The 16,266-nt window shown below is 41.8% G+C and overlaps 1 pseudogene; it reads left to right on the top strand.

Moving 5' to 3' along the window:
• The window catches only part of LOC141141263 (PRA1 family protein 3 pseudogene), a 68,434-nt pseudogene extending 54,143 nt beyond the window's left edge, over positions 1-14,291 (top strand).
• The last annotated feature ends 1,975 nt before the right edge of the window (positions 14,292-16,266 follow it).

Below are 16,266 nucleotides of genomic sequence, written 5' to 3'. Positions count from 1 at the left end.
CCTGTGTGTGGTCAGCTAGCTGGATTAGAGTGGAGTCTCCCTCTAGTGGTGGCCAAAGGCAGTGCAGGCTGTGAAAGTACCACAGCCGGTCTAACATGCTCTGTATAAGTTCCCCCTTATTCCCTTAGTTCCTCATATCCCCCGGTCACGGAACGCACGTCGCGGTTAGTTAGTCGCCGTGGGTGTGCAAATTCATGACAACCAAGAATGGGGAGATAGCAAAGGTACTGAATTTATTCTTCTCCTCAGTCTTCATGAGGGAATCGGAGGGCTTCAGTAACCAAAACTGCAGTGTTTATCCTCATGACACATCACAGGAAGCACCCTCATGGCTAACATAGGACAGAATTAGAAATAGACTTGGGAACCTTAACATTAATAAATCACTGGGACCAGATGGCTTGCACCCAAGGGTACTTGGGGAACTCAGTCAAGTAATTGCCAGACCATTGTTCCTAATTTTTACTGACAGTCTACTGACTGGAATGGTACCAGCTGATTGGAGAAAAGCCAATGTAGCACCAATATTTAAATAAGGGCCAAAATACATCCCTGGGAATTACAGACCAGTTAGTCTAACATCAATAGTAGGCAAGCTCTTGGAGGGGATGATAAGGGACTATATACACAATTTTAGTAATGAAAACAGTATCATTAGCAGTAATCAGCATGGATTCATGAAGAATCGTTCTTGCCAAACCAATCTATTAGCCTTCTATGAGGAGGTGAGCTGCCATCTAGATAAAGGAAGGCCTTCTGGACTTTGCAAAAGCATTTGACACATTTCCCCATAAACGTTTACTATACAAAGTAAGGTCCGTTGGCATGGACCATGGACCATGGACCATAGGGTGAGTACATGGATTGAAAACTGGCTACAAGAGCGAATTCAGAGGGTGGTGATAAATGGGGAATACTCGGAATGGTCAGGGGTGGGAAGTGGGGTCCCCCAGAGTTCTGTGCTGGGACCAATCCTGTTTAATTTGTTCATAAACGACCTGGAGGATGGGCTAAACAGCTCAATCTCTGTATTTGGGGACAACACTAAGCTAAGCAGGGCAATAACTTCTCCGTAGGATGTGGAAACCTTGCCAGAAGAGCTGAACAAATTAATGGGGTGGGCAACTACATGGCAAATGAGGTTTAATGTAGAAAAATGTAAAATAATGCATTTGGGTGGCAAAAGTATGAATGCAATCTACCCACTAGGGGTTGAACCTCTGGGGGAATCTAGGATGGAAAAGGACTTGGGGGTCCTAGTAGATGATAGGCTCAGCAATAGCATGCAATGCCAAGCTGCTGCTAACACAGGCGGGGGGCATCGATAGTTTAAAAAAAAATAAGCTAAAATAGGTAAGCACCTGAATGACTTCAACATACAGGGATATACAATGTAAAACTGACCTATAATCACACACATAGGTTGGACTTGATGGACTTGTGTCTTTTTTCAACCTCACCTACTATGTAAATATGTAACTATGATATCCTGCATTGATGGATAAAGATATGCTGCACTGATGGGCAATGCTAAGCTGCACTGGTGGACACTAATTGGCTGCACTGATGGGCAATGATACGCTGCACTGGTGGACACTGACACTGCACTGATAGGCTGCACTAATGGGCAATAATACACTGTACTGAAGGGCACTAATACGCTGCACTGATGGGCAATTGTAAGCTGCACTGATGGGCAAAGATAGGCTGCACTGATGGGCAAAGATAGGCTAAACTGATGACCACTAATATGCTGAACTGATGGCCACTGATGAGGCGACACTGATGGGGCAGAACTGATAAGTTGCACTGAGGGGTGCTGATGAGGCTGCACATGGGCACTGATGAGGCTGCACTGATAGGACTGTACTGATGGGCACTGATCGGCTGCACAGATGAGGCTTCACTGATGGGCACCAATAGGCTGCACTGATGGGCACTGATATGCTTTATGTTAATATTGTTAAAGTTATTGTTAATATTCATTTTTGGAACTTAATTTTGCTTAAAACATTTAACATTTGGCTCCCGCTGCTGTCTGAGCCAATAAGGAGGGAGAGTCCCCGGAGAGCTGAGACTCTCGTGCACATCGCTGGATCACCATGGGGCTCAGGTAAGTCTTTGAGGGGGGGGCTGCAGCACACAGGTTTTTTACCTTAATGCACAGAATGTAAATTTGTCAGTTTGTGAATGAACAAAGCCTCAGAGCGCATCCTATTTATTCATCTGTGCAACTGAGCCTTTCTCTGTCCCAAAAGTGAGATATCAGGGGTTTAGACCCCTGATATCTCAAAGACCCAGAAACAGCATTATATATATATATATATATATATATATATATATATATATATATATATATATATATATAAATATATAATTTTTTTTTTTTTTGAGAAATTGTAAAGCAAAAAAAAAGTTAAAGAAAAAAATTGAATACAGGGGAAAAGAGGGTCAGTGTATACAGGGGGGCAGTGTATACAGAGGGTGGGACAGTGTGTACAGAGAGTACAAAGTACTCTCAAAGCGCTCTGCTGAACCATGCACTCTGCACCATTTGTGCAAAACCATTTGTAATGGAAGCTTTTTATTCTTTTTTTTTTAAATGATTGTGCTGGGGTTTTTATGTGTCCATGAGACTTTTGCTTGTGGCACAGCAATTAAAGCATATTCTATGGGTATAAGCAAGCCCAAATTTTGTTTAACCACGCCCATTATGCCCCTCCCACTGTTAAGTTGGCCACACCCATTTTTTACACTTGCCGCAGTTCACTTCCTCCCTCAAGTGTCCCTTATTCTGAAGTTCAAAAGTTGGTAGGTATGAGTGTCTACTTAAAGAAAAAGGGGTAATTTAGGGGTGTTTTGTACTATCCTGGCATATCAGGGCCTCCAAAACTGTGATACAGTAAGTAGTCCGGAAGTGAAATGAGGAAAAAACGTCCTTTGAAAGCCTGAAGGTGGTAATTGGATTTTGCACTCCTGTACACAGCTAGGGTGCCAAAAAGTCTCTCACATGTGGTATCCCCATACTCAGGAGAAGTTGTAGAATGTCTTTTGGGGTGTAATTCTACATGTGTGTGGAAATATCTCCTTAAACTGAAAACTTTGTGCAAAGAATAAAATCTTTCATGGACTCAACATGCCTCTCCATAAATACCGTGGGGTGTCCACTTTGCAAAAAGGGGTAATTTCGGGGGGGTGTTTGAACTGTCCAGGCATTTTATGCCCAAAAATAGAGGCTTCTGCCACACACTACTCACTCTTCTAACCACTTGAAGACCAAGCCTTTTCTGATACAGAAAGTTACTTTGAACCCCCAAACATTATATATTTTATTTGGAAACAATATACTTTTTTGAAGTTTGATGCAAAAAACACAAAGTATTGGCCAGTTCTTTGATAAGTTATAAAAGATGATGTTATGCCAAGTAAATAGATAACAAACATGACACGCTTTAAAATAAGCACACCTGTGCAAAGGTGACAAACTACATAATTTTTTTATATCCTTAGGCAACGTTTTAAAAGCCTTTACAAGTTACCACTTTAAATTTACACAGAAGGTCTAGTGCAGGAATTATTGCCCTTGATCTGATGTTGGTGGTGATACCTCACATGCATGGTGCAATCACAGTTTAAGTGCCAACATGGGACCGTTGTGTGCATCTGCCTTTGTGTGCAAGCACAGGGGATGGGAATGCTTTCATTTTTTTATTATTGTTAACACAGTGAATGTAAACATCCCCTGTGATAGCAATAGGCTGTGACAGGTACTCTTTTCTGAGAAATCTTGGGTCTATTAGACTCTAGATCTCCCCCCTGCCCTTAAAGCATCTGATCACACCAAGATTCGTGTGATCAGATGCTTTCCCAATTTAAAAATGGTGCTGTTTATATCCAGCGAAACTGAAGTGATGAAATGCTTGTAGCTTCCAGTTTCTTAGACAGCCGGCAGAAATGCTGGTTGCATTTTTGGGTTCCTCGGTGGGATGGGAAAGCCCGATACAGCCTTAGAAGGTGGCAAGGGGGGTGGGGATGATTGCTTGTAAAAGCAATGCAGCAGCTAATTAGCCACTAGGATTGCTTTTACAAGCAAGCAACATAGCCAATTTCCATATGCATTATAGATGAAGATGTATGCAGGAGCCCTTGGTTACGGCAAGAAGCTCTGAAGGTCTGGCACGGTATGTCGCACTTCCAGAGCTCATGCGCCGGTGACGTCAGCGGCTGCATGCAGGGTGAATATCTCCTAAATGGTGCACGTTTAGGATATACTCATTTTACCTACAGGTAAGCCTTATTAAAGCGGGCTTTAATTGGCTTCTGTCTATTTTGACCCTAGTATGTATGAATGTGAGGTAGGGACATTAGATTGTAAGCTCCTTGAGAGCAGGGACTGATGTGAATGTGCAATATATATGTAAAGTGCTGTGTAAAATGACAGCACTATATAAATACCTGTAATAAATAAATATGTAATTTATAAGTAATATGTAAAAATCACCTATATGGGCTCAGTTCTTTTAAGGACAAGGTTAGCCGGAGGGCAGTCAGACTATGGCTACTTATTGTCCTCATTTTGCTCAGACCCCTATAAACTATTCAGGGCCAGAATTGGTCACCCTTTTCTCTGACAAAAATCTGGCTTCTGCAGGTGACCTAATAATTACACCCAGTTGCTTTTCTGGCTCGATCCTTCCTCATTGGCTTGCTCTGAGGACCTGGTTGTAAAGCTTCCTTATAGGTAGCATAATTTTAGGAGAGAGCATCAATGAGCTCAGTGTCCTATTCAGTGACACATTTTTTGGAATGCTTGGTATTCCCTATTTGTATAGGCTTCTCCAGGGAAGGGAAAAGATTGCATTCATGCTGAGGCGGTATTAAAAAACTTTATAAGTCAGAAGGATCGGTGCTAATTACTTTTTGCGCTGATATTTTCCACTAATGCTCTCAAAAGTAGGAGTCAATTCTGATGACCAAATTAAAGCGTTTCTAAACCCAAAACCAAAAATGTAATTTATTGATACTTTACTAGTCATTAGATGTGGTGGCTGCATTAGTTTATGTTTTAAAGGTTTTTTAAATTTACTTTTAGTTGGTGATCTGCAGCAAGTAAAACACTTCCTGTCCTAAGGAGCCATCTATAAAGAAGCAACCTAGGCTGCTCTCCTGATTTGAACTACAAACAACTTCCCCTTGCCTAATCTCCACAGCATAGAGAGGGTGGGTTATATAGTTCACAGAAGATAGCTTGTAAATTACATTGTTTTAGTTTCAGTTCAGTACACAGGAGGTTACGGGGATATTGGATTTCTATCAGAATCAACCTATATTTTTCTGTGCTTGCAGAAAACATACTTAGGCTGAAAAACTAAACAAATGCAGCCACCACAATTAAGGATAGGTGCCCCAGGACGATGTCAGAATGTGAAGAAATGCATTAGAGGAGGGACGTGCTGATGTCACCACACTGTTTACGATCCCGGAAGTACGGGGGGTTTATGCAAGCCGGCCGGCTTTTTGAATATAAGCTCTTATATGCATCCTTGATGTAAGTGCATTACTGTTTTTATGATAGAGTCATATTTGGTTTTAAACTATGGGTAGCATTTCTCTTTCTGGGATACCCTTGAGTATACCATTTGAAGGAGGATCCTGGTTCCTTTAAGTCTAGTGGGAGGTCTCAGTCACCTGCTCTACTGTGCTCCATGTTGGAATGTCTCATTTGTTGTGAGCTGTCATCTAATTCCCCCTTTTTGAGGATAAAGGCCCTGGCTGGATATTGGCAGCAAGCATCAAAGCGTTTGCAAACTGGTAAGCATGCAATTTATGTGGTGGAGGTTACACTTTTTGTTGCAGTGTGAGATATCATCATCACGAGGGGGAGTTTTTTAAAGTGATACACACCTCTTCCACTTTCTTCTTACACAAGTGGTGTGACATCTATTCATTTTAACTATTAAGGACATTATTTCTATGTTTCATTTTGGGACTTTATTATTATTTTTGTTTTACTTATTGCTTTTCACATTTTAAGTTGGTGTTTAGTGCAGCTCTATTTTGAAATTGTGGTTTTTGACTGTGTATCTCACAGCAGAGTTGCTGTCCTTGGTGAATGTGGATTATTTTGCCCAGGTTTTTTTTTTTTTTTTTTTTTTTACAATAAAGGATAGGTAAGTTGCAATATATAACAACAATTTTATTCTTGATTTTTTTTTGTAACATTCTTTATTGATGAAAGGGTTGCATCACATATACATAAGAGATAATGTGGGTGTCCCGCGGCCTGGTATCATCTCGCTGCCTGTTGATCCAGTTGCAGCCACCCCTCTCAAGCACAGTGAGTAGCTGGACCCCTGACCACCCCTTGCTTAAGCCGATACTCCTAGAGGTGACTGTCCATCTTAATATCGGCTGGGATCTGACACATGTCCTTGGGGGGAAAGCTGTGGCCCAAACGGAGCGGAGCTCACCCGTGCAGAGGCCGCTCTTGGGAAAGACCGAGGCTTCGGCCTGCTCCCGGAAGACGGCGGCTATTTTGCTACACCGAGCTCCCTTTCTACAGAGCTTTGTGATCTACACAGACTACCATCCTCCCCCCACAACCACTAAAGTAGTCCCCTTTGCAACTGGCAGGTGAGCCCAACAAACGAATAGCGACGTGAGAGAAGAGGGTCGCGCTGTGTTATAGCTCCGCTGTCCCAGACAGAATCCCAGACAGAATCCCAGACAGAATCCCAGACAGAATCCACAGCCATTCTGCTCCAGCGCTCACTTATTCCGCCACCAAACCCTCCATCCAAGTCCCTGGGCATCCCCTGAACAGACCCCTGCCTGTCTGGAGAATCTCGGCCATCCGCTCGCCCTACTATCCGGCCCGGGGGGGATGGGGCTGGCTGCCATCTTGAGACGCACTGTGATGGAGCTCAGCTGTCCTGGACAGATTCCACAGCCATCCTGCTCCAGCGCTCACTGAATCCCTCACCAAGCCCTCCATCCAGGTTCCTGGGCATCCCCTGAATGGACCCCTACCTGTCTGGAAAACCCATCTGCTCGCCCTACTATCTGGCCCGTGGCCGGCTCCATCAGCCACCTTGAGGCCTACGAGACCTGCAGGTCCTCCACGCTCAGCTGCTGCGCATAGTGGGTCAGGCGTGGCAGCTCTGCGGACTGTGAGGTGAGAATTTGGGAGACCTGGGGGCCGCCAGGGATACCCTGCATAGGACTGCGCTCCGGAGATAGAGGTGAAGGGTGGCCTTTTTGCTACACCTTGAGCCTACCAGCAGCTCCCTCTTCCCCCTAGGCCAGATCCAAACCCCAAAACATTAGAAAATCACCCCGCTCGCGGGGGAGTGGACCCAGGTTGTGGAATTAAGAGACTTACCCACTAGAAACAACCCTATCACCACATCCAGGTGCAGGAGCCATCTTGCTATACCCACACAGGCCAGTCTTGCTCTCTACAGAGACGCTGGAGCTGCCCAGCAGTTGAAACAATCTCCCAGGGTCCTTACATGAGATTCCCCACACTACGCCAGAGGGTACTACTCTTTACATTGCAGTCAGGGGCAGCCATCCTGCTACATCTCATAGACTGATTCTCCAAAAGTCCTAGGTGTCTAATCTTTACCCCCACAAGGTCCCTTGTACACCTCATCGGGCAACATGTAGCCCCACAACAGATTTGGAACAAGCTATTGCCCTAGGATTGGGGTGATAAGATGAACTAAAGTCACTAACATAACTAAGTGGGTGCGCATGCGAGACGCGATGCAGTTCACCATCCATAATTACAAATTTCTTCGATTCAGCGAGGATTCAACACACACTGTAAGGATCAATTACCTTAAATAATTATATTTTTTATAAACATCCTTGTAGTTCATACTAGTGCATGCCGTCAGGCAAGAAGGCGTTCAATCGCCGTGCGCAAAAGCACCCTTCAATGACATACCCACTGCGCAATAAGGAGCAGAATGAAATGGCGCATAAAGGCGCTAGTTCGTCGCTGTACAGTCTCCTACAACTGCCAGTGGCCCTTCGCACAAATCTTCTCCAACACAGAGCAGTGACCTCCCCTCTCAGATCACAAAAGCAGATTTAGACTCCAGCTTAACCAAGATCTACGAAAAACTTGTAGACAAAATACAGTGTGAACTCCAAAAAACAACAAACGCACTCACACAAGAAATAGCAACCCTGGGAGGACGCACAGATGTTCTTGAAACCAAACATGATGAGCTATCACTTGCACACAACGATCTTAGAAGGGACTTTGAACTGTTAGCTGAAAACCACTCATACTTCAAATCTTCCACTTGAGATTGTGACAATCGAAACCATAGGAACAACCTGAGGATTCGTGGTATTCCAGAGTCTGTCACTGATCTAATGCCAGCAGTATCCAAACTGTTCCACAATCTCCTTCTGGATTTACCTGCATCCTCATTTGCATACTAAGAGCATCTGGGAATATGCATAACATTGAATTGGATGGAACAAAAATTCAAATATTTCCAGATATTTCACAAGCTACCTTGGAAAGGAGACGCAAAATGAAAGAGATAACTTCAGTATTACAATCAGCTCACATCAGATACCGCTGGGGTTTTCCATTTAAATTAACAGTACCACACAATGGCACCACTTATACAGTTTTCAACATCTCGGAAGGTAAGGATCTCCTGGTAAAGTTGGGTCTTCTAGACCCGGGTGCAGTTGCAAGACCTCCTACCACTCCTCATACCTCACCCATCTGGGCCACCCCAGCCACGCGTCGTGGACAAGGAAGATGGTGTCCATCATTCAGAAATCTGGATGCATGAAGATAAAGCTGACGCATATCTGAGGCTGAAAATTCACCCATCTTCTGGATTTTTTTTTCTCTTCTCTTTTCTTTTTCTACTCTTCCTTCGCAGGGTTCAAAGAACAATTTTTACAGTTCTAAAAATTTACAAGTTGTGAAGTTTGATTTACTGTGTTTAGTAAAGTAGTTGTACACCTTTAAAAAGGTATTGGGTAGGTATATCACAGTTCCTACTATGCGATCTTATGCGATCATATACATTTTATGTTTTTTTTTTCTTTTTTTTTCTTCATTTATGATGTTTTTTCCACTAATTTTTTCAACATATGTCACTGCATGCTCTTATATTTTAGTCTACAGAATCCTCGCTGAGGCTGATCTGCTCCGCCTCTGCTAGTTTGTCCCCCTACTCACAATGGACTCCAAAAGCATGGTTCAAACAGTGGATACATTTCTACGACTGATCCTGCTATCCATTGTTTTAAAGGTGGATGCTCCATTTGTGAGTAATGGACAGTATTGTCCACAACAATATTATTTTCTGTCAGGCAGTGCTTCTCACCCTGACCCCCAAGCTATAAATAATTTTTCTCATAATTATACTAAAATATTCTATTTTTACAAAATTTTGAAAAGGTCGAACAAATTCTCTAATTTACTTAAGACGTTATGATGGTGCATTGTTGTGCAATGTAGCATTGTTATTATCTAGGAGTTCATTATTTCTAGGGTTCTACTGTTTAGGTACCCAAACCTCCAGTTTTCACATATATAAGTATAATATATTATTTGATATAGAAAGGTCAACAAGAAAATACTTATGCAAAATTTTGATGTATATTCCGATATATTTATGAAGATATAGATGGCAACACAGTGATCTCCAGATTTTTCTCTATCTCAGGTAATTTTTCTTTATTAACATTATCATTGTTATCCATATTACTAATACCACACCAACTTTGCCATATGCTTTGCCCTGGGCCTTGTGATCCATTGCCACTACCTTATAACTATCATCGCTTTCTAACACCAATTCAATGGGTCTTAGGGTGATTTCTCACAATGCCCAGGGCATTAATTCACCTCACAAGAGAAAGAAAGCTTTTCACCCTAAATTTTTTGACAAAAGTTTCAGCCAATTTTATTGCACTACTTACAACACAAAATCTAGGGGTGCTGCCATATTTATTAGGAACTTGGTGGTTTTTGAGGTTCAGAATGTCTTTAAGGACCCAGACAGCCGTTATTTGATTTTGAAAGGCTCAATTAATCGCCTGCCGACCGCTGGCCGTCAATTGACGGCCAGGCGGCGCAGCTCTCGTTGCGGGCGGACGTCATATGACGTCCTCGCTTTCTTGGGCCACCAGGGGGCGCGCGCGCGCCGGCGATCGCGCGCGCGCCGTGTCACTAAGCACCCGGTGCGCGTGCCTGGCGGCCGCGATGTCCGCCGGGCACCCGCGATTACCGGTAACACAGCAGGACCGTGGATCTGTGTGTGTAAACACACAGATCCACGGTCCTGTCAGAGGAGAGGAGACCGATGGTGTGTTCCCAGTACAGGGGAACACCGATTGGTCTCCTCCCCTAGTGAGTCCCCGCCCCCTACAGTTAGAATCACTCCCCTAGCAACACAGTTAACCCCTCCATCACCACCCAGTGTTAACCCCTTCACTGCCTGTCACATTTATACAGTAATCAATGCATTTTTATAGCACGGATCGCTGTATAAATGTGAATGGTCCCAAATATGTGTCAAAAGTGTCCGATGTGTCCGCCGCAATATCGCAGTCACAATAAAAATCGCAGATCGCCGCCATTACTAGTAAAAAAATAAAAATGTTATAAAACTATCCCCTATTTTGTAGACACTATAACTTTTGCGCAAACCAATCTATATACGCTTATTGCGATTTTTTTTTACCAAAAATATGTACAAGAATACATATCAGCCTAAACTGAGAAAAAATTTGTTTTAAAGAAAAAAAAATTGGATATTTATTATCGCAAAAGGTAAAAATTATTGTGTTTTTTTTTAAAACTTGTCACTCTTGTTTATAGCGCAAAAAATAAAAACCGCAGAGGTGATCAAATACCACTAAAAGAAAGCTCTATTTGTGGGGAAAAAATGATAACAATTTCATCTGGGTCGAGTGTTGTATGACCGCGCAATTGTCATTCAAATTGCGACAGCGCTGAAAGCTGAAAAATGGCTTGGGCAGGAAGGGGGCGAAAATGCACAGTATTGAGGTGGTTAAAGGACGTTCAGTCACCATTGCCTCAGTATATGCTCCAAATGATGCCCACTCAAACTTTTTCAACAAATTTTTTGAGACTCTAGATAATTATCATTCCGTACATCTTATAGTTGGTGGTGACTTCAATTTAGCTGCTCATTCGGCTCTGGACAGAAGCAAAGTTGTCCCATCCTCTAAAGCTTTCCCCAAATCTCTGAACAGATCACTATATAAATCATCAATTAGATACTTGGAGAGCCCAAAACATAGGTATCAAATCCTACACATTCTATTCCCACCCGCATAGCAGCTTTGCTCGACTTGATTACATCTTCTGCACCCCAATCCTACTTGCCAACTCCTCTAAAGCAGATATCCATGCATGTCCTTGGTCTGATCACCATATAATCTCCTTTAACGCTTCACGGATAGGTCTAGCCAACACAACACACTCATGGCGAATAAACAATTCCTTGCTCACAAATCCATCAAGCAACCAACAAATTCTATCTCACCTTGAGCAATACTTTGCACATAACGTAACACCAGACATGTCTCCTACAAATATCTGGATGGCGCATAAAGCGGTAATGAGAGGCCATCTGATAAATATTGCCTCAATTAAAAACAAATCCAAACTTGCAGATATTGAATCCCTCACAAACGATCTAGACCATTTATATCACAGAAATAACCAAAACCCATCTAATGACCTTTTTAAACAGATTCAAGAGAAACGCACTACCTTAGACACATTATTAGCATTGGACACCGAAAAGGCCCTCAGATGGTCTAAAGCCAGATTCTTACTCAACAGCAATTCATATCCCACTATGTTCGCTAGAAAACGTAATCAATCTACAAAACCACCCCACACATACAAATTAAGAAACCCATCTGGAAATATGGTGTCCCATCCCAAAGAAGTCATGAAACTGTTTTTAGACTTCTATAAAAATCTTTCCACATCACAATCATCCCCCAAACAGTCTTCCCTAGACTGGCTTAACAACATTACATTACCCACTCTTTCCAGGGATCAAATTGAATCTCTCAATGCTCCTTGTACAGACATAGAAGTTTGCAGAATCATTGGAACTTTAAAGATATCAACAGCCCCGGGCCCAGATGGTTATTCCATGTCCTACTGTAGAAAATTTGCCCCTACCATTACCCCACACCTTACTAAACTATATAATAATATCTTACAAGGTGGCCAATTCCCATCTGAAATGCTATTAGCCAACATGTCCCTTCTTCCCAAACCAAATAAAGACCACTCCACCCCTCAAAACTACCGCCCAACATCAGTTATTGACAACGACCTAAAAATATTTGGCTGTATTTTGGCAGACAGGTTATCGGCTGTTATCTCCCCATTAGCGGACCCTGATCAAACAGGTTTCATTCCTAACAGACAAATAACAGACAACATACAACTGACCACAAATATCATTCAAGACTCCAACATACATTCCAAATCCACATTACTACTCAGTCTTGATATACACAAAGCTTTTGACAGCGTTTCCTGGTCATATCTTGACACTCTACTCCCCAAATATGGCATCCACTATGAATTCTTACATGGTTTTAAGGCTCTCTATCATAACCACAAACACGTATCAAACTCCCAGGCAACAACTCTGACTTTTTCCCCCTGACCAAAGGTACCAGACAGGGTTGCCCCCTCTCCCCTCTACTTTTCACCCTTGCAATAGAACCCCTTGCCTGTGCTATTAGAAATAACACAGACATTAAAGGATATTTCAAGGGATCCAAAGAATACAAGCTAAGTCTCTACGCAGATGACGTGCTTCTGTTTATAACTGACCCTCTTATCTCCCTACCCAACCTAACTAAAACCTTTGCCATCTTCCACGACCTGACAGGTCTGCGTGTAAATCTAAATGCTCAGCTTTATCAATATTCCCCCAGCCTTAATAGCTTCGCTTAAAGACAAATTCTCATTCAAGTGGAATGTGGATTAATTTAGATATCTGGGTATCCAAATTACATCTTCATATAAAACCTTTTTACCAAGCAAACTGCCCTCCTTTATTTAATAGTATTAAAAATCTACTTAAACTTTGGTCATCATACCAGATTTCATTCTTGGGTAGAATAGTGGCCGTAAAAATGATGATATTAGCCAAACTTATTTTTTTTTAGAGCCCTTCCTCTTATTCTACATAAAAAAAACATTAGATTCTTTACAGAGAGAGATCAGCAAATTCATATGGCTAAACAAGAAACCCAGATTTAGCTATTCCCTTATGTTTAGACCCCAAATAAAAGGAGGCCTCAGCATTCCTAACCTTTGGCTTTATTATCTATCGGCCAGATTTACCCAATTAGCCCAATGGTATGCCCCTTCACTTCAAATCCCTTGGCTCCGGTTCGAAGAAGAATCTGTCCTACCCTACAATCTACAAGACTATCCCACCACAAAAAAATAAGACCCTTAAACCTCATCGTCACTCACACCCTTCAACTATGGAACAGACAAGTCTCTAAATTTAAGTTATCCTCTGACATCCCCCCCTTGGCTTCCTTTCTAGGTGACCCTTGTTTTCCCCTCCCAGATAGAACTCAAGATCAAAACTCTCTAATAAATTGGAAGTCACATAACCTAACACATTTAAAATCGCTCTCCCACAACAATTCTTTCCTCACTTTCTCCAGTCTACAAATAAAATATGATTTCCCACCTACTGAACTAGAGAACTATACAAATATAAGACAATTCTATCAGAAATATCATTCACTTACACTCCATCCCCCTATACACAATTTGAACAAATTTGTATCTCCTCCCCTCATGATAGGGGTTTAATCTCCAGATTATATAAAAGTTTAAATGAGACCAACATGCCTGAGAAAACACATCCCATGCTACAATGGGAATCAGATTTAAATACCTCATTTACTCTTGATCAATGGGATACTATTTTTACAAATCTCCATAAATGTACCAAAACAACCTCGATCAGAGAATCAGCCATCAAATTGCACTATAGATGGTATCTTACCCCCGCTAAACTTAACTCATTTTATCCCTCACTATCCCCACTCTGCTTTAGGGGTTACCCCTCTCAGGGTACACTTTTACATATCTTTTGGGATTGTCCCCATATAAAAAACACTTGGCATAAGGCTAGCATAATCATTGAAAAAATATCCGGTAGGAAAATTTCTCTTACACCCTAAATCTGTCTATTTTCCCCTATACAGGATATTCCAATGACTAGCACAAAGCTAATCTACACATTCCTCAGCTCCATTCATTGGTGCTCCACTACGGTACCTTGGCCACAAATTCTCAACCGCATGACAAACATCAAACTTTCTGAAAGAATTCACCACACGTTATATGACTCTCTGGGGTACCACCTCTATGATTTAGAAAAATATTTATTTTATTTTCTTCACCTCCTCTTAGCACATACGTAATTGTCCCTTCTTCCCTCCACGACAATACTATTGACTGGCCTGATTATGACACTGTGCATTATTTCATCTGACTAACCATAATCCTTTTTTATTTCCTGTACAACATTCACTGTTAAAGATATTTGTATACATACCTGTACCATCATTGTAATTGTTTTATACCTTGACCTTTTACATAATAAAAATCATTTGTAAACAAAAAAAAAAAAGAAGAGCTAATGTACCAGTGTTTCTCACCAGAGAGATCACAGTATGGACATTATTGATGCACATGCACAGGTAATCTAGTTGCCTTACTAAAAATACAAACACAGCTGTGGATACATCAGGCCAATCTGCACGTACAGTATCTTACAAAAGTGAGTACACCCCCCTCACATTTTTGTAAATATTTTATTATATGTTTTCATGTGACAACACTAAAGAAATGACACTTTGCTACAATGTAAAGTAGTGAGTGTACAGCTTGCATAACAGTGTAAATTTGCTATCCCCTCAAAATAACTCAACACACAGCCATTAATAAGAAAAATGAGGGGAATAACTGCGCTACAGTGAAATACATAAACAACAACAAATATAGCCGCGATTCATCTATGTAACACAAACACGGTGAAATTAAATAAGAAAAAAAGGGGGGTTGAATCGCGCTAAAACAGATTGGTGATCATACACATCATCACCAAACCAAATATCTAGAACTAAGTGAAGAGTTCCCCTTTAGTGTATACATAATATACAAAACACATGTCAAATAAATAATCAATCCAAAAATAAAATGTTCAAAGTGATAATAAAAAGTCCATGTATAAAAAATAAATCACCCAAGTGATATGAAAGTATCTTGAAAAAGTTCCAAAAAAACAAATTCTTGCTGTGAGAAGAAAAAAAGCGTGCTTGCTCCACCACCGTGAAATCAGACTGGCCGCTTACCAGAAACTCATGATCCCCCGTTACAGAGGATCAGAGAAAGCTGTTTGTTAATACTGCTTCGAACCATGACCAATGGATCAGAGACCTTATACCGAGACGGGACATCAAAGACTGCAGGGTCAGGCTAAAGATGTTCACACTGACAGGTACTCAGACATCAGCCCACAGCATTGCAGATACGGTCATAGAAGGAAAAAAAGGCTCCATATAGTGTAAAATCATTGACTTTATTAGATAAGTAAAAGGTTAAACTCACATGTTAGTAGACAATAGTAGGCATGTAGTGTAGTCTGGAGCGCCGGCCGGAAGCTCACAGACAGCCCGTCCTACTGGAAACAACAGCAGCAATGGGAGGTGACGAGAACACGTCGCTCTGCCCTACGCAGCGTTTCGTGATATAGTCACATCATCCAGGGGCCTGGCCAGGATCTGCTGCCAGGCTCCCGAAGTATACAATCATAGTGGGGGTACACATGTGTGGGCTGCCTGTCTGCAGCACGTTGCTGGCAGGCAGTCCGCAAGTGGTTAAAATAGGCCGCTTTTATATTTTTACAGTGACATTTGTGTTATTATATTTTGCTAATTGTTGTTCATGTTTTCCCTACTTTTTATTGGAAAGTGAAAAAAATAGCATCGGACCCATAGTGTTATCTCATTGGTATTTTTATCTTAATGTATTAATGTTAATGTGAATAATCTGGATCCCCAGTGGATCCCCACAGTCTCCTTGGCTTGTAGTGTAATGTAATAAAAATGGAAATTGAGGGGCGTGGCCTGGACGGTGACCAAGATGGCAGCATAACTTGCTAGCTCCTGCGACCTGGGGACCGAATCCTGCCT

The sequence above is a fragment of the Aquarana catesbeiana genome, linkage group LG04 (genome assembly GCF_042186555.1).
Source record: "Aquarana catesbeiana isolate 2022-GZ linkage group LG04, ASM4218655v1, whole genome shotgun sequence".
NCBI lineage: Eukaryota > Metazoa > Chordata > Amphibia > Anura > Ranidae > Aquarana > Aquarana catesbeiana.
This window is presented reverse-complemented; position numbering and strand designations above follow the sequence as displayed.